This window comes from Cibotium barometz, chromosome 8 (genome assembly GCF_041138505.1).
Source record: "Cibotium barometz isolate CiBa-2024 chromosome 8, ASM4113850v1, whole genome shotgun sequence".
Taxonomy (NCBI): domain Eukaryota; kingdom Viridiplantae; phylum Streptophyta; class Polypodiopsida; order Cyatheales; family Cibotiaceae; genus Cibotium; species Cibotium barometz.
Genome location: NC_141053.1, coordinates 27,410,739 through 27,426,636, shown reverse-complemented (window position 1 = coordinate 27,426,636; position 15,898 = coordinate 27,410,739). Strand labels below are relative to the sequence as shown.

Below are 15,898 nucleotides of genomic sequence, written 5' to 3'. Positions count from 1 at the left end.
AAGAGTTGAAGCCACGCATAGGTATTATCGATTGGGGGTTACTGCTGAGAGGGCCCAAAAAACGGGTGTCTCTCAATTTTGTGTTTGAAGCAGACAAGAACCCTGAGAAGGTGGCACAGGCGGTCTCCTACGCAGACAGAGAGCGAAATAAACGGCCGTGGATAGCCCCGGAGCTTTATGATCCATTTTTGGCAGATGCATACACTCCTGCATCTAATGTTTTTGCCTTGGGATATTTATTACAAACTTTATATGACTTTTGGCAGAAAGTACAAGAGTTGTGGATGGATAATAGTTCCTATGACAAAGTTACCATGGATACTATTATTCATAGAGTCAAAAATTGGATGTTTCTGCCTAATCGCAATGAGCGAAAATCAATTTTGCAAGTAGTTGAATTTTTTAGATCACTAAATACTGACCCAACGAGGGCACAACGTCCTCTTGTAGAGCTATCGGTGTCATTCACCCCAATTTTGTAATGATACAGTATCAGGAGATTAAGTTTCAGGAATGGCATTTTGTTTCTCTCTTCAAAATTTGATGTGTCCATTGTTTGAAATATTATCTCATTGAGTCTTTGCAATATCTCTCTCCTCTTGTGGTGTTTAAGTTTATGTTTTCTCTTCAAAATTTGATGTGCGTGCATTGTTTGAAGTATTTTTTGAGTCAAGTGGATATTTCTCATCGAGTCTTTGCAATACATATCTCCTCTCGTGGTGTTTAACTTTAAGTTTTTGAGAGTAATGGTCAATTTATCTTACGTTGATCTTTACAGTTCATTAAAATCCTAAAGTCATTTATGTTCATGCAGATATGGCAGAGGCGCAAGCAAACGAGCATCAAGAGTTAGCCAAGAAGGCATATGAGCGAATGAAGGCCCTTGCACATGACCTGACAGCCCGCGAAGCTACAAGAACAGCATGCAGGTTGTCGAAATGGACAAATCCTACTTATGCCCAATGGAAAGACATAAACAAACGCGTAACCACCACAGAGATGATAAAGGAAATATGGCCATGTCCAGATGGCGAGATTAAGAAGGGAAGATGGAAGATTTCACGTTGCACTCACAATGATATCAAAACTAATGCCGAGCGCATTTTCTTGGAGGTGTACGGTCGTCCTCTCCATAATGCCGACGCTCCACTCTATTTTGCTAAGATGCTATATGCTCAATTTATCCTAGAAACTCCAGTGGACTTCGCCTCCAGAGAGGCCACTGTCAACACCCACGACATACGTGAAGAGACAGTGACATTCACAAGGGAAGAACTTGCTCTCATGGTGGAGGGTGCTGGATTGGAGTTAAACAAGGTCAAAGAAAGCTTAGGGGCACAGCTAGCAGAGAAGGAGAAAGAAGCTGAGCGATTAACTCAAGCGTCAACTCCTCCCCCGGCCAATAGAGGGATTCAAGAGCAGCTCACAAAGATCAGCCAAGATGTGCAGAGCATCTCTTCACGTATTGCTCCTGTGCGCCAAGGAAACCATATCTCTCATTTTTTGATACATCCTGATCTTGTGGGAGTTTCTGCTGAGGCTACTAGTTCCTCCACCCCCCAATGTCCTGTATGTTACAAAGTATTCGATGGGTGGAGCGGCCAGTATATACTACCCTGTGTGGACACTACTACCACTTAATATGTTTAGTGAGGCAAATGCAAAATACTTCCACATGTGCATTGTGCAGTGTCCCAATAAATCAAGGTATTTATACAGTGTTCGGCATGGCTAGCGAATATAAACCACCAGGACCTTTAGATGCAACTCCTAGTGCAATTCGTAATTTATTTCAAGATGAAAGCTAAGAAAGACAAATCCTACTTTTGTATTGATAATTTCTCCAAATACAATCATTTGTACAAGTACTTTTTATGAAATTAATGAAGTGACTTCTTCCTCTATGTCAGTATCTTGCTCCAAAATTCTTTCACCGTTTACTCTCTCGTCTGCTAAATTAAGCTCATCTAAGTCAATGTCTAAATTGTCTTCTATCTCAAGGGTGGTGCACAACGTGCGTCCAACATCAAAGTTCTCGTCTACTACATCATCACAATTGTACATCCATCTGGGCATATCTTCTTCATACTCTTCACTTTCAATGTCTCGCAAGATCTTTTCATTGCAATACATGTAAACAAGTTTATCTGCTCGATCTGCAAGAAGTCAATTGCGAATAGTACTGTGAATATATTTGTACATGCTCCAGTTTCTTTCTGAGCCTGAGTTTGAAGAGCATTGACTTAGAACCTTCATCGCAAGGTTGCGCAATAAAGCATAATGCTCACCACCATTCATCATCCACCACTTCCATGCAGGTTGCTCTTTAGCCATTTGTTGAACAAGGGAGTTGGAAAATAAACCCTCTTTCAATCGAAATGAGGTCATCTCCTTTATGCACTTTACACGATCATCATCATTATTATAGAAAGTGTTTACCACTTTATAAAAATCTTGCACCACCTCAACGTTGGACATCAAATCCATATTCCAATATTCAGGATCTAACATGTAAGCAGCACTGTGTAGTGGTGAATGCGCTCCAATCCATCTAGCATGAAAGTACTTCAATAGAACTTTTCTTTGTCTACTGGAGAATGGTACACGCCATTGCTTTTCCACCACTGAATGCTCTAATTTCTCAGGACACTCCAAACTCCGCTGGACAGTCCACCATTGCATCCATGCTTTTCCGAGATTAGGCGCTCTTTGATCAAGACTTCGTACAGCATACATAACAGGCATCATTACATGGTATGTATCCATCACACTGTTCCACCAACTTCTTCTCGTAAGCGCTGCCTTCAAGACTTTGATTTTCTCTTTCACTTTTTCAAGTTGACCAGTCATGAAATGCCATGCATGTAAATGTTTCGCAAACTACATCTTTATTTCTAAGAAGAGACTCAAAAGTGTAAAAGTGAGTGCAAAACCTAGTCTCCGCTGGAAGCTTTAACATAACTGACATGCGAGGTCGAAAAATATCTAACACTCTCTGTCTCTTGAGCATGAATCTCACAAGCTGGCGAGCAGTGTCGACGATTGAGGCAAACCATTTGGTATCATCAGATTTATACCAATCTTTTAATACAAGATTCAAACTATGAGTATTACAGCCTACCGGAAAAATATGTGGATATTGTCGCTGTAGGATTTTGGATGCATTTTTGTAATTTTTTGCATTGTCCATGACGACTTGGACTACATTTTTTGCACCCACTTCCTCTATCATAGAGCTAATGACTTGAGCAATGTAAGCCCCAGTTTTGATTGAACCAGCTGAATCCACGGCACGGATGAAAGTCTCACCTCTAGGTGAAATAACCATTATATTAATTAATGGTTTTCTTTGCACATTAGACCATCCATCACTTACTATACTACATCCAGAAAGCTCTATATTGCTAAGAATTATTCTTTGTACACGTTCTTTTACTTGCGCATAACATTTCTCTAATAGATCATTTCGCATAGCATGGTACGTAGGCGGTGAAAACCCTGGTCCAAACTCACTAATTTTCTTCCATGCTCTCTTCCAATGCTCACTGTCCACCATCATCATAGCACTCCTAGAAAAGTAAATCGCTTCAGCAAGGGCGAGTTGTGCATCATCGAGTCGACCTTGACGTAGGCTTTCTTGCAATGAAGTTTGACGCATGGGTATATTTCCTACGTCAAAGTTTCGCTTGCAGGAAGATGCACTAGGTAGATTACTTTCTGGTTGCACATTGCCGTTCGGGGTACAAGTAGGCGATGTAGCGGGAGTTTGATGATTAGAACAACAGTGTTCTTGCTGCCTTGATACATTAACGGTAGGAGTGTCATGTTTTCTTGAATCTTTCTTTTGAATTTCTTCTCTTATGCGTTTGGCCACTATAGGTGCAGAGGTGTGGGTACATGACTTTTACTTCGGTCCGCCTAAAAAGTGTTCTCTTAGTCGAGGCGCCCCACCTGATTTTACTGCATGGCATAGCTTACACTCCCAATCTAGGAATCGATCACCAACGTTAATTGCATATTGCCACTCTATCCCAGGTGCCTTTTTTTTCCTGCTATTTGAAATTTGGACTCTATTGGAGGTATCATTGGATCCAACATTGTCCTCCATCTCAACAAATAACCTATTCAACCAAGCATATAACAATGAATACACAAATGAAAAAACAACAAATCACTCACGTATTACAAAACATACATTAGCAGACAAAGTACTTCGAAACTATCTTGACAAATACAAAAGATCATCACATAACACAAAACTACTTCAAACTATCATGCAAGGTCTTACTACAAAACTACTTCGAAACTATCATGTACATTGCACCCCCAATGAAGGATGCCTTTTGTACCCAATTAAGGATACTTTACACAATCAAAGATCTATGCTTGCCCAATACTCTAGTATAGGACAATAGACCCTTGTCTACTCTAAACTATATCAAGTATCAAGAACCAATACAAGCCCCTAAGCAGGACTCTTGGCTCCATCAAACCATTCATAAAGCAGAATGAGGTAGATTACGTACGTGGCTCAAATGCAAAGCTGAATGACTCCAAATTTGTCCCTAAATCTCCGCAAGTATTAGCTACGAACCACACCCTGCCCCCAGTTCAAAGAACTAAGGACGAGTGGCTCAATAGCCTTAGGAGTGCCTACAAGGAAAGACAACAGCCCCTAAGATAAGGACGTTCTTCCCAAGAGGACACTTCTAGCAACTCGAGAGCTCTACAAGTACTTTGAGGAGAGATATCACGCCCCCAAAACAAGGACTATCTCCCCAAAAGTTGTCCGACACCCGGGCAGTGTTTATATATAGAATAGTACCCCGCCGGTGTTATTTTTCCCGGCGGTGTTACGGGACTAGTGGGTTCTGGCAGGTCATTGCTCAGGTCATGTGAATATACAATGTGATCACAAGTTTTAATATGTTAACAATAGGTTTTGTTAATGTGATCACGAAATTGTGAAGACGTTAATGAAATCCCTGGTGGGGTGCAACTGACAGAGGGCTCGCAAACCAGTGGAGGTTCGTCGTGAAGAAAGGAGAGGGAAGCGTGTGTGGAAGGCTGGCGGCTATGAGGAGGTCGCTTGGAAGACAGAGCAGGGGACAAAGGATATGCAGAGCTTGGTGGGGCCGGTAGCACTGCAGATAAGCTGCAGGTGGCAGAGGATCAGCACCAGAGAGAGAGAGAGAGAGAGAGAGAGAGAGATGTTTGGGTAGCTGCTGCTGGCGACACATACAGAAGTGATGGGCTGCAGAGGAGTTGAGGGTTAGCTGGTGGGGCGCCCTTTGAAGTGAGAGTGGCCGGGTTCTTTCTGGTGTGATTGGTACAGCAAGCAGGCGAGAGGTTCGTGGTGATTGGGGATGTGGTGTATCCTCGGCACTGAGAGGCCTGAGTGTTTGTGGGTTGTGTGAGTAAGGCTTCTGTGTCGGGAGAAGCTTGTATGAAATGTTTTGACTGGGAATATATTGCTGGGTGTTTATCTTGGTCTATGGTGCCCCTGTTTTGTGCTGTCTGTCTAGCGTGGGTGGTGTGGTGAACAGTGCGAAGTGTTCCAGCTGGTGTGGCTGGTGGTGCCTTCGTTGTGTTAGTATTTTCCAAGTTTGGGGGGTGAAGGGCTATAGAGGCAGTGGTCTTTTCTTCTTTTTTTCACCTCACACCCGACATCTAAAAAATTGTGATGTGTGCCCCCCCCCCATGACTTTGCACAGCAGTGATGCTAGGGTTGAAATTGGCATGGATGGAGGATAACCAAAAATTGAGAAACCAAGGACCAAGGGAGGTCCTCCCTCAAGAAAATATGGACCCAGTGAGGTCCTTCCCTGAGAAAATATGGACCAAGTGAGTTCCTCCCCCCAAGTGATGATGCGCCTGGTGGTGTCTCTTTTTTTTGAAATGAAACTAATCTATGTTGTGAAAACATGGAAAAATTTACAGGAGGTATATATATGTATTTAAACTTATGGATGTGTACACTTCATTATGGAGTACTATATATATATATATATATATATATATATATATATATATATATATATGTATGTATATATATGTCTGTATATATATATATATATATATATGTATATGTATATATATATATATATGTATATATATATGTATATGTATATGTATATATATATATATGGGAGATATATATATTTATTTAAACTTATGGATGTGTACACATCATTACGGAGTACTACATATATATATATATGTATTTAAACTTATGGATGTATACACATAATTATGGAGTACTACATATATCTTAATGTTACCAAATCCATAAATGTAATACATATAACATTACCAACTCCATACATGTCAATGCATACATATTCCATGGAAAAATGTATCCAATGAGAGGATTCTAGAACACAATAAAATATAAATAATACGGTAAAAGTTTGTTTTTAATAGTAACAATTTGTAAATATTGACATCAAACCCAAAATAACACACCAAGTACTAATGCTTGAGGTTACACAAGTCCTACATCAAGTGGAAGAAGAGGCAAAAGATTATTTAGTTTGAGTTGTATCATCTTATGCTAAAAACCAACTTGATGTATGAGTGGGTGAACTTGTGTGAAGACAAACCTAGAACTTGAGTACAAATGCTTACAAGGTATATATTTCTCATTGTTGTCTCTCTTTGTATGAAATCTCCACATGTGCATTTGGGAAACTCAAAGATGTGCATTGAATACATAACACCCTTCACCATTGGGTACTCAATACAGACATGAAATACACAAAAATATATAATCTTTCAACATGTCCCCCTTAAGTTCCAAGGATCTTGCCAATCTGTCTTTGTGTTCCTTTTGTGACTTTCTAAGTCCCTACAGCATGGCCAGGCATACCTATAATGGATTTTCCAACTCTCTAAGTGTGACTCACATCTACTCCATAGAACCAAACACTCCCCAAGGATAGTTATGTTGATCCTTATAGCATGGGACTAGTTACTGCTTCGCCACTCATGGAGAATAGTTATGTTGATCGTTATAGCATGGGACTAGAACTCCAACCATTGCAACTCTTCCTCTAGATGATATTAGTGCACCCTAGTGTGTTTTTCCTTTCATTCATGTGGTTGACAAAACGGTTTGTCAATCGGAGTTCTGAGTCAAAAGTTAGGACAGTTCAGGCAAACTGCATCTAAAATAGTAAAACAGGTTCTTTATGAGAGCAAATAAGTAGTTGTCTCTGAGTTGTAAGCAGGATTTGATCGTCGAAGCTTTTCGTGAAAGCTTCAGATGGATGCTTGCTGTACAAGCTACAATTAGATACAAAACTTGCCGTGCAAGTTGCGTTATAACGCGGTGCTTTTTCTTAACGCGGTGCTTTTTCTTATTATTATTTTTATCCTTTATGGACCTCTAAGTTTTCTTACGTGCATGAGACACGGGTCTCCACTTTTAGAGTTCTAATTTTGGTTCACGTTCTATTCTTTACACGATCACTTTATGCTCATCGTCTAGTGGTGCATGCCTATTTTTAGCTACCTTTCTCATATCTCGTACATGGTCTACAAGTTCTACGATCTTATCTTGTACGTGTTCTCACAACCCGACATGGCAAACACCATACTTGTTTAATGGATTTCCTTTTTGGTAACGTTCTATTCCTCTTTTCCAAGGCCAAGGGTTTCCTGGTTAAAAATACAAGATGCTATTAATTCTAGAAGGAGACGAATTGGCAGATATTGTTCTTGGTATTCTTGCATGCCCTCCTCAACCTATTGATCCACTTCAGAATGATGTTATTATTACCAAAGGTCGTATTTTGGGCTGCAAGCTGGAATAGGCCTTTATTGTAGCCGGTAGAAAAAAAGGATGTAGTTCAAGCTAAACCTATTTTTATTTAAAAAAATATATAAATTAATTGGTTTTATAATTTAAGTTTTTAATGTTTAAATCAAGGCTAGAAAAAATTCCGACTTGTTCCCCTCTATTTGAGCCGTGGAAATTACACAAAAGGAGGGTTTTTCTTTTTGGCACTAGTGGAAACATGCCTTTATCTAGAAAAACAACAAATGCTGGGAACTTGAATCTCTTCTTCTCCCAAATGATGGAAACTTGAATATCTTCTTTTCCCAAATGATGGAAACTTATTTTGTCTCTTGAATCTCTTCTTTTCCCAAATGATGGAAACTTGTTATTTTGTCTCTTTACCAAAAGATTAATTGAAGATAGAGATCTTAACTAGCTTCTATCTGCTTGAGAGTTAGGAAAAATACTTTGGATGATAGTTAATAAGTTAAGCTAATGATGGAAAAGGAGAACACATTAGGAGGTATGATTACACAAAGGAGGTGAGAGATGGAGTAAATGATAGCTCTAAGAAGAGAAGTGAGAATGATGGAAGCAAATAATTGGAACTCATTAAAGGGATGCAACACTTTTTCACTTATGTTCATCCTAAAAATACATTATTGAATTGAGATGTATGTATTAGCACGATTTGATGCGACGAGCCACGTCGACTATTTTGGAAGTTGAAAAAGGCCTTTATTCTAACGAGTGAAAAAAAAGATGACTGCTTTTTATTAAAAAAATACATAAATTAACCAGTTTTCTAATGAGAGATGGAGTAAATGATAGCTCTAAGAAAAGAAGTGAGAATGATGGAAGATAATAATTGAAACTCATCAGAAGCTCATAAAAGAGATGTATGTTTTTTTCACTTATGTCCATCCTAAAAATACATTATTAAATCTCACGTACATCATGATCTAGGTATGTCCCAAACTTGACCTTGTGCACCACCTTGTAAATTCATCATTTGCAAATATATCCTTGATTAAAATTTAGCATTGCAAATGCACATAACACCAGCTTGCAAATACAATTTAAATTACAACTTTGAACCTCACATACATCACGTGAATACAGACATGGCATACATGCTACCCTCTAGTAAGAACTCAAAAAATCTACAATGGTCCTTACGAATTATAAGAGGAGGAATGAAGGATTTTCAATAGTACATGAGTTTGAACCATCCCCAAATACAACCCTATGCTTACAATATAGAAAGTTTCTAGAAGCATCATCGAAGGAAATACCCAATACAATAGTATTCAAATAGTATGCTTACAATATAGAAAGTTTCTAGAAGCATCATCGAAGGAAATACCCAATACAATAGTATTCAAATTTATATTCAATAGTTCTCTTTCCACCCTTGTATAGTCACTTACAACATCACATCACACCTCATATCTAATACTGCTTAGTATAACTTATACCCCATGGACCTCAACTCCTATATGATTTGAGATGTTGATGGGCTTTGATAGCCTACCTTGGTACATCAAAGTTCTCATCATTGTGGTCTTATACAATTTAGACTGATTTCTTGCTTAAGCACATCAAGGAGATCTTTTTAAAATGGTCAGATAGAGACTCATTTCACCTCCTTGAGTAAAGAGTGGGAGAAATGATGGTTCTATTTATTTTCTTAAAATTACTCTCAAAATACACATCTAGGATCTGGAAGGAAATCATATTTTGAACCAAGAATGTTTTACAAAAAAGGGATATGTTCTTATGTTTATACCACCCATGGTAGTAGCACTAAAGGATATGATCATTTAGGGGGTGATATAGTGGGTATCTAAAATAGGCCAATATTTTTTATCATATACAATTTTGAAAGGATTTCTTTACGATGGTATTATAGCCGGAAGGTAGGTCTCCCAAATTTCATAGCATAGGTATTGAGTTCAAAACTCATTTTATGCCCGACGTTTTTACTTAGAATTTTTTTAAGTCCCCATGCCTACCCCCAAGCCCGATTTACTTTGTGGGAAAAATAAAAAGTAAACCAAACCATGCCTAACCAAAGTTAAACAAGAAACGCCTTCACCGTGCCTAAGTAAGGAGCTTTACCAACATGCAAGCATGCATGAGAGTAGGGTTTTGTGGAGCCCACTGTTGGAAAATAAACCTACGTACCCCCCAATTTACTCAGAAAGTAAACCTTAGCCTTAGGCTAGGTTTTTTTTTTGTCACGAAAAAATTTCAAGGAGGGGGGCCCTGGCAAAAGGAGGATGTAATACTCGAACCCACAACCCTCATAACTAGAGCCAAAGCTACTCCGAGTAGGCTATAGGCTACATAACGTAGAAAAGGTTCAATAAAAAATATATATTCTTCTCTTTTTAGTTTTCCAGTGACCCAAATTTCTGAAATCACACACCACTACTACCGCTCTCGTTTACTCAAAAAGTAAACTAGGCCCCCAATCCGATCGGACAGCTACCCGCAGGAGGATCACAATTTGTGCTCCCACTTTGCCACCATAGATGCCGTATCTCCCACCGCTTTAAATACCCATGTGGTTTAGTGATGACGAGGTTCTTAACGAGCTTTTGTCTTCTCGTCAATAGTTGGGAAAAATGTTGCAGCTATATAAATCACACCCTAACTTGACCTAGATCTCACCTATATATACAAACTCATAACCAATATGAACTATTATTTTTGGGAGCGTATATGGTGTAACTCTCATCCTCATTCTCTCTCTCCGAATCACTCTGTGTCCCTATCTCTTCATGTTCGTGTAATTCCAGCATGGTATCAGAGCTTCATCGATCTTGCTATTGTGAAGAGAAGAGAAAGGAAGTATCAATTGTGTTAATTCCATTCATGTGCATGTTTGATATTTTATTAAATCTCTTATTCATGTTTTGTAGAATTATAGTGATTAATCACTATTAACAAGTTTATGCAAGTCCTTGGATGGTCGATCTGGACCACTCTATCTTAAAATGATTGGAATTGTATTATAGAAACACAATTGGTACCGAGATGCACTAGGAGAAACCAAGGCATGCACCGGTAGCTCCTAATGCATGCGGATGCTACCAGCAATGTACTAGGAGCTTCCTGATGCTACCTAGGCATGATGATAGCTTCCAATGCATGCACGTGGTACCTAGGAGCTTCTAATTTATACAGATAGGTACCCAGGCATGTCGATATCTATCGATAGCTCCTAATGCATGCTTGGTGGTTCCATGTATGCAGGTAATGCATAAGGCTTATGAAATAGGTTCATGCATGAGGCTTATGCATTAGGCATATACATAATCCACATGCATAAGACTTATGCATTGCCCAAGTGCTACCGACATGCCCAAGTAGCTTCCAAGACATGCTAGTAGTTACCTCTGCATGCTAGTTGCTATCGATATGCACCGGTAGCTCCTAATGCAAGATGGTAGCTACCTAGGCATGTCAATAGCTACCGATATGCACCGGTAGCTACTAATGTTAGGCGATTGCTATTGGCATGGACTAGGAGATTCTAATGCAAGCCGCTACCTAGGCATGTCGACAACTTCCAATGCATGCCGGCTGCTATCGACATGCACTAGGAGCTTTCAAGGTGTGCACTAGTAGCTCCTAATGCATGTGAGGGAGCTACCTAAGCATGTAGATAGCTTTCAAGGAATGCCAATAGCTACCTAGGCATGCCAATAGCTTTCAAGGCATGCTGGTAGCTACTAAGAAGCCCTTACCCTCCCACCTTATGTCCTTTATTCCTTCTCCCTGGTTATTCTTACCCTACTGTGGGTGTTTTGCTTTTGCACGCCATGCTATGTTGTTGCCCTCCTATTGCAGGTCAGCCAAGATGTAAAACCTTTCGGTAATTCTCCATGCCAAACCTTGTGTGTTGCACTGTCCTTTTGATCATTTTGTTCTCCTCGGGGTTGCACAAGAAATGGGCCCTTACATTTGTAGTGGTAACAAAGATAATTGTTTTCCCTTGATTTTCTCCACCCATTTGCGAGCATTCCTTGCTACTGTAAGAACATGCTTATCATGGCAACACCAAGAGGGGAAGTCTCTCTCACACACTCAATCTCACACAAGCACTATCAAGAGGACAAGAGGACATGGTAGAGAGCTAGAGCACAAGGAGCAGGAGCACACTCTCAATCAACACTCTTCACTCAAGGGAATGTACCTTTCTCTATACAGGAATTCACTTATATACAACGGAGTTACACCTAATAACTAATTGGGCTCCCACTTATTCTTTAGCCTTGTCTAGCCTAATCTAATCACATTGGGTGGATGGCTATTTCAACGAAGGACATACCCATTAAAGTGTTGAAAGTTATATTCAACAGTTCTCTTTCCAGATACCCTTGTATAGTCACTTACAACATCACATCACACCTCATATCTAATACTGCTTTGGTATAGCTTATACCACGTGGACCTCAACTCCTATATGATTAGAGATGCTCATCACCTTTTAATAGCTTGGTTTGGAAGATCAAAGTAATAATCCTTGTGGTCTTCTAGAATCTAGACTGATTTCTTTCTTTAACACATCAAGGAGATCTTTTTAAAATAGTCAAAGAGAGACTCGTTGTTGCACCTCTTTTCAGGTTCCCTCAACTTAGGAGTGGGAGAGGTGATGGTTCTTTTTATTTTAAAAACGTGTTTTCAAAATCACATGTATGGAAATTTTCATATTTTAACCAAAGAACCTTTTGCAAAAAACATGATATATTCTTATGCTTATACCGCCCATGGTAGTAACACCGAAGGATACGATCATTTAAGGGGTGATATAGGGCATATTCGAATATATTTGAGAGTTGTAAACAGTTTCTAAATGCATACACTTCTAGGTAAAAAAATCACCACTGCCTCTATTTTTTGTGAGAGATTGGGTACTTAACGTAGAATACTATGTTCTAAGCAGGTCGGATCATCCTGTTATGTGACTTGAGATGCATGTATTAGCACATTTCAATGCTAGGAGCCACGTGGGGTACGTTGCTGCAACAAGCCTTTATTCTAACCAGTAGAAAAAAAGGATGTAGTTCAAGTTAAACCTATTTTTATTGAAAAAATACATAAATTAATCGGTTTTATAATTTAAGTCTTTAATCTTTAATTGAAGGCTAGAAAAAATTACAACTTCTTTCCCTTGATTTGAGCTATGAAAATTACACAAAAGGAGGGTTTTTCTTTTTAGCACTAGCGGAAACATGCCTTTATCTAGAAAAACAACAAATGCACGGAACTTGAATCTCTTCTTTTCCCAAATGATGGAGACTTCAATCTCTTCTTTTCACAAATGATGGAAACTTATTTTGTCTCTTGAATCTCTTCTTTTCCCAAATGATGGAAACTTGTTATTTTGTCTCTTCACCAAAAGATTAATTGAGGATAGAGATCTTACCTAGCTTCTGTATACTTGAGAGTTAGGAAAAATACTTTTGTCGACTTGTCACCGTGAAGATCTTTCAGAAAAGATTGTGGAACCACTGATGATGGCAAGACAAAGAAGAGGAAAGAGTAAATACACAAGGAAATTTCATGTAAGGCACTAAATCAAATGTTCAACGATCATATTGGAAAGTTTGTCAAACATAATTTTGTGTAGAGGTAGCAAGCTGAGTAATACAAAGAATTCTTGTGCAATTTTCCTGAATTTTTGGTAATATCTATTGTAGACTTCACTGAGAATTACTCTTTTAAGGAGAAAAATGAGATACAATCAATGCACTAGTATTAAAGCCAAGTGTCCATATTTGAGCACATTACATACTTCCGCATTGCAGGTGATATCCACAAAATGATACACTTTTATATCTCTAATGATAAGAAGCATGATACCCATTTTGTGCAACATTGTTTCATGCTACATTATAATTGGGTATTACCCTGTGGTATTCCCCTACAATGTCATTAGGTTTGGTGTGATGGTGCTTCGGCTCAATTGAAAGCAAAAGGCCTTTTTACTTTGTTTTCAAGTACATTGCCATCACAGGTTTGAAATGACTTGGAATTTCTTTGGCTCTGGTCTTGGAAAGGGAGAGTACGATGGTGTAGGCGTTGTGGTGAAGAGAGCACTAACTCATAAACAACTCAAGCCTAATGGTGCTAAGTTCCAATGTGCAGCTGATGTTATAAAGTTTTTTCACGAAAGGTTCAAGACTAGAGCCGATTCCACATATGAATCACAAGCTCAATACATTAGTAGAGTCTTTTGGGAGATAAATTTGGGTGATATAGATAGAGATGAGGCAAGGAATATCAAGGCTTTAACAAACACAAGATCCCTACATTCAGTCTCTGTATACTCTCAAAACGATCCAACAACATTGAGGGTGCATCGGTTATCATGTTATTGTAGTAATTGTATGGAACACTTATGGCGTAGGTGCAACAATCAGTCTCATATTCATAGTTGGGATTACATTGTCCTTGAACCATTGGTAGATGGCACTGAAGAAGACATTATTGATAATGATGGTAGATGGCGCTGAAGAAGACAATGCTGATAATGATGTTAACATCACAAATTTTGAGGAGGCCACCTATGAAGGGCACCATGATACCCTTAGTGATGCCCTTCTTGTAGAAGACAGTTTCGTGGGTGGTGATAGTTGAAAAAGAAAATCCAGAGAATGTGGACTTCTACATTTCAGAATTCACAAAGGAGAAAGAGCTTTGCAAGATACCTACAAAGGATGGATGGAGGAATTCCATTGCACAAGGTTGTTTTACTATGAAAGGGTTCTTCTATGCACCTAAAGACGAGCAAACCTACAAGTTGTGGGATTACAAGTCAAAGGCCTTGATAGCAACGTAGATTGTACAAGCAATCAAATCTCCAATGAACCCACAACCAGTTAACAAAATAATGTTTGTCCTATCCACTAAGGTACATGAAGATGTGTACAATAGTATGCCATTCAACTGTTAGCATATTTGTTAGATACAAAGCTGTGTAAAACAATATGCCATCCAATTGTGTGCATATTTGACATGTTTCTATCTGTGCTCATTAAATTTAGTGCTTTGAGACTATTTATTATGTAGCTTCGATGATTCAATTCTCATAAATATTTGATTGGATGCACATAAACCTTGTCATAATGAAGATTTTGATGACTTGAGGTAGTTATGTGTGGAAGCTTTAATGATTCATCTACTAAAAAGAATTTCGAGCCCGTGGGGGTTTGTTAAAAAAAACGTCCTTACTAATCATGCTAATTCCCTTTTCAACTCGCTATTCTTAAAAAATGCAACAAAAACTTTCTTTGCAAATGAGAAAACTAATCAAAAATTGGGGATTCCAATTAATACAACATCGACACATGGAGACACTCAAGTACTCAATAATAGTAGTAGAAATGATGCACAGAGAAGAAGAAGAAGATGACCTAAAAGAATCTCAATACTTCGAGTCTAATTTGTACATACATCTAGTTTTGTTCTCTTTATGATTGCAACATATATTGTATATTCATACACCGTAATTTACAATTGATCTGCATTGGGAGGAAGTGGGCTTGATGAGGATGTGGGGTTCTCCTAGGAGATCTATTCTTGGCAGTTGCACCTCTGGAGGCAACAATTCTGGAGGAACACACCAGCTCTTTCTTGTCCTTATTAGATATCTTTTGCCCATAAGGAGGCAATGTGTCTGGTTTATTTATTCCTCCCGGAAGGTCTTGGGCTATGTATGACATGTAGTAGGGGCATCTTAGCACTTGACTTCCATGCCCCCGACCAAACACCCACGATGCAAACTGTTTCTCCCCACCAACACCACTTTCTTAGCATTTAGAGGTACATCATATCCACCACAAAACTTGGAGAGTAATTTCAATGAAAATAAAGGAAATTTCCACATCCACTTAACAAAAATATGTTTGTCCTATCCCCTAAGGTACATGAAGATGTGTACAATAGTATGCCATTCAAATTTTAGCATATTTGTTAGATACAAAGCTGTGTAAAATAATATGCCATCCAATTGTGTGTATATTTGACATGTTTATATCTGTGCTCATTAAATTTAGTGCTTCGAGACTATTGATAATGTAGCTTTGATGATTCAATTCTCATGAA

The 15,898-nt window shown here is 38.7% G+C and overlaps 1 protein-coding gene across 1 annotated transcript in view; it reads right to left on the bottom strand.

Annotated features, from left to right (window-relative positions):
• LOC147636105 (uncharacterized) overlaps nt 1-15,898 on the bottom strand; it is a 31,177-nt gene that overhangs the window by 14,428 nt on the left and 851 nt on the right. The window lies entirely within an intron of this gene.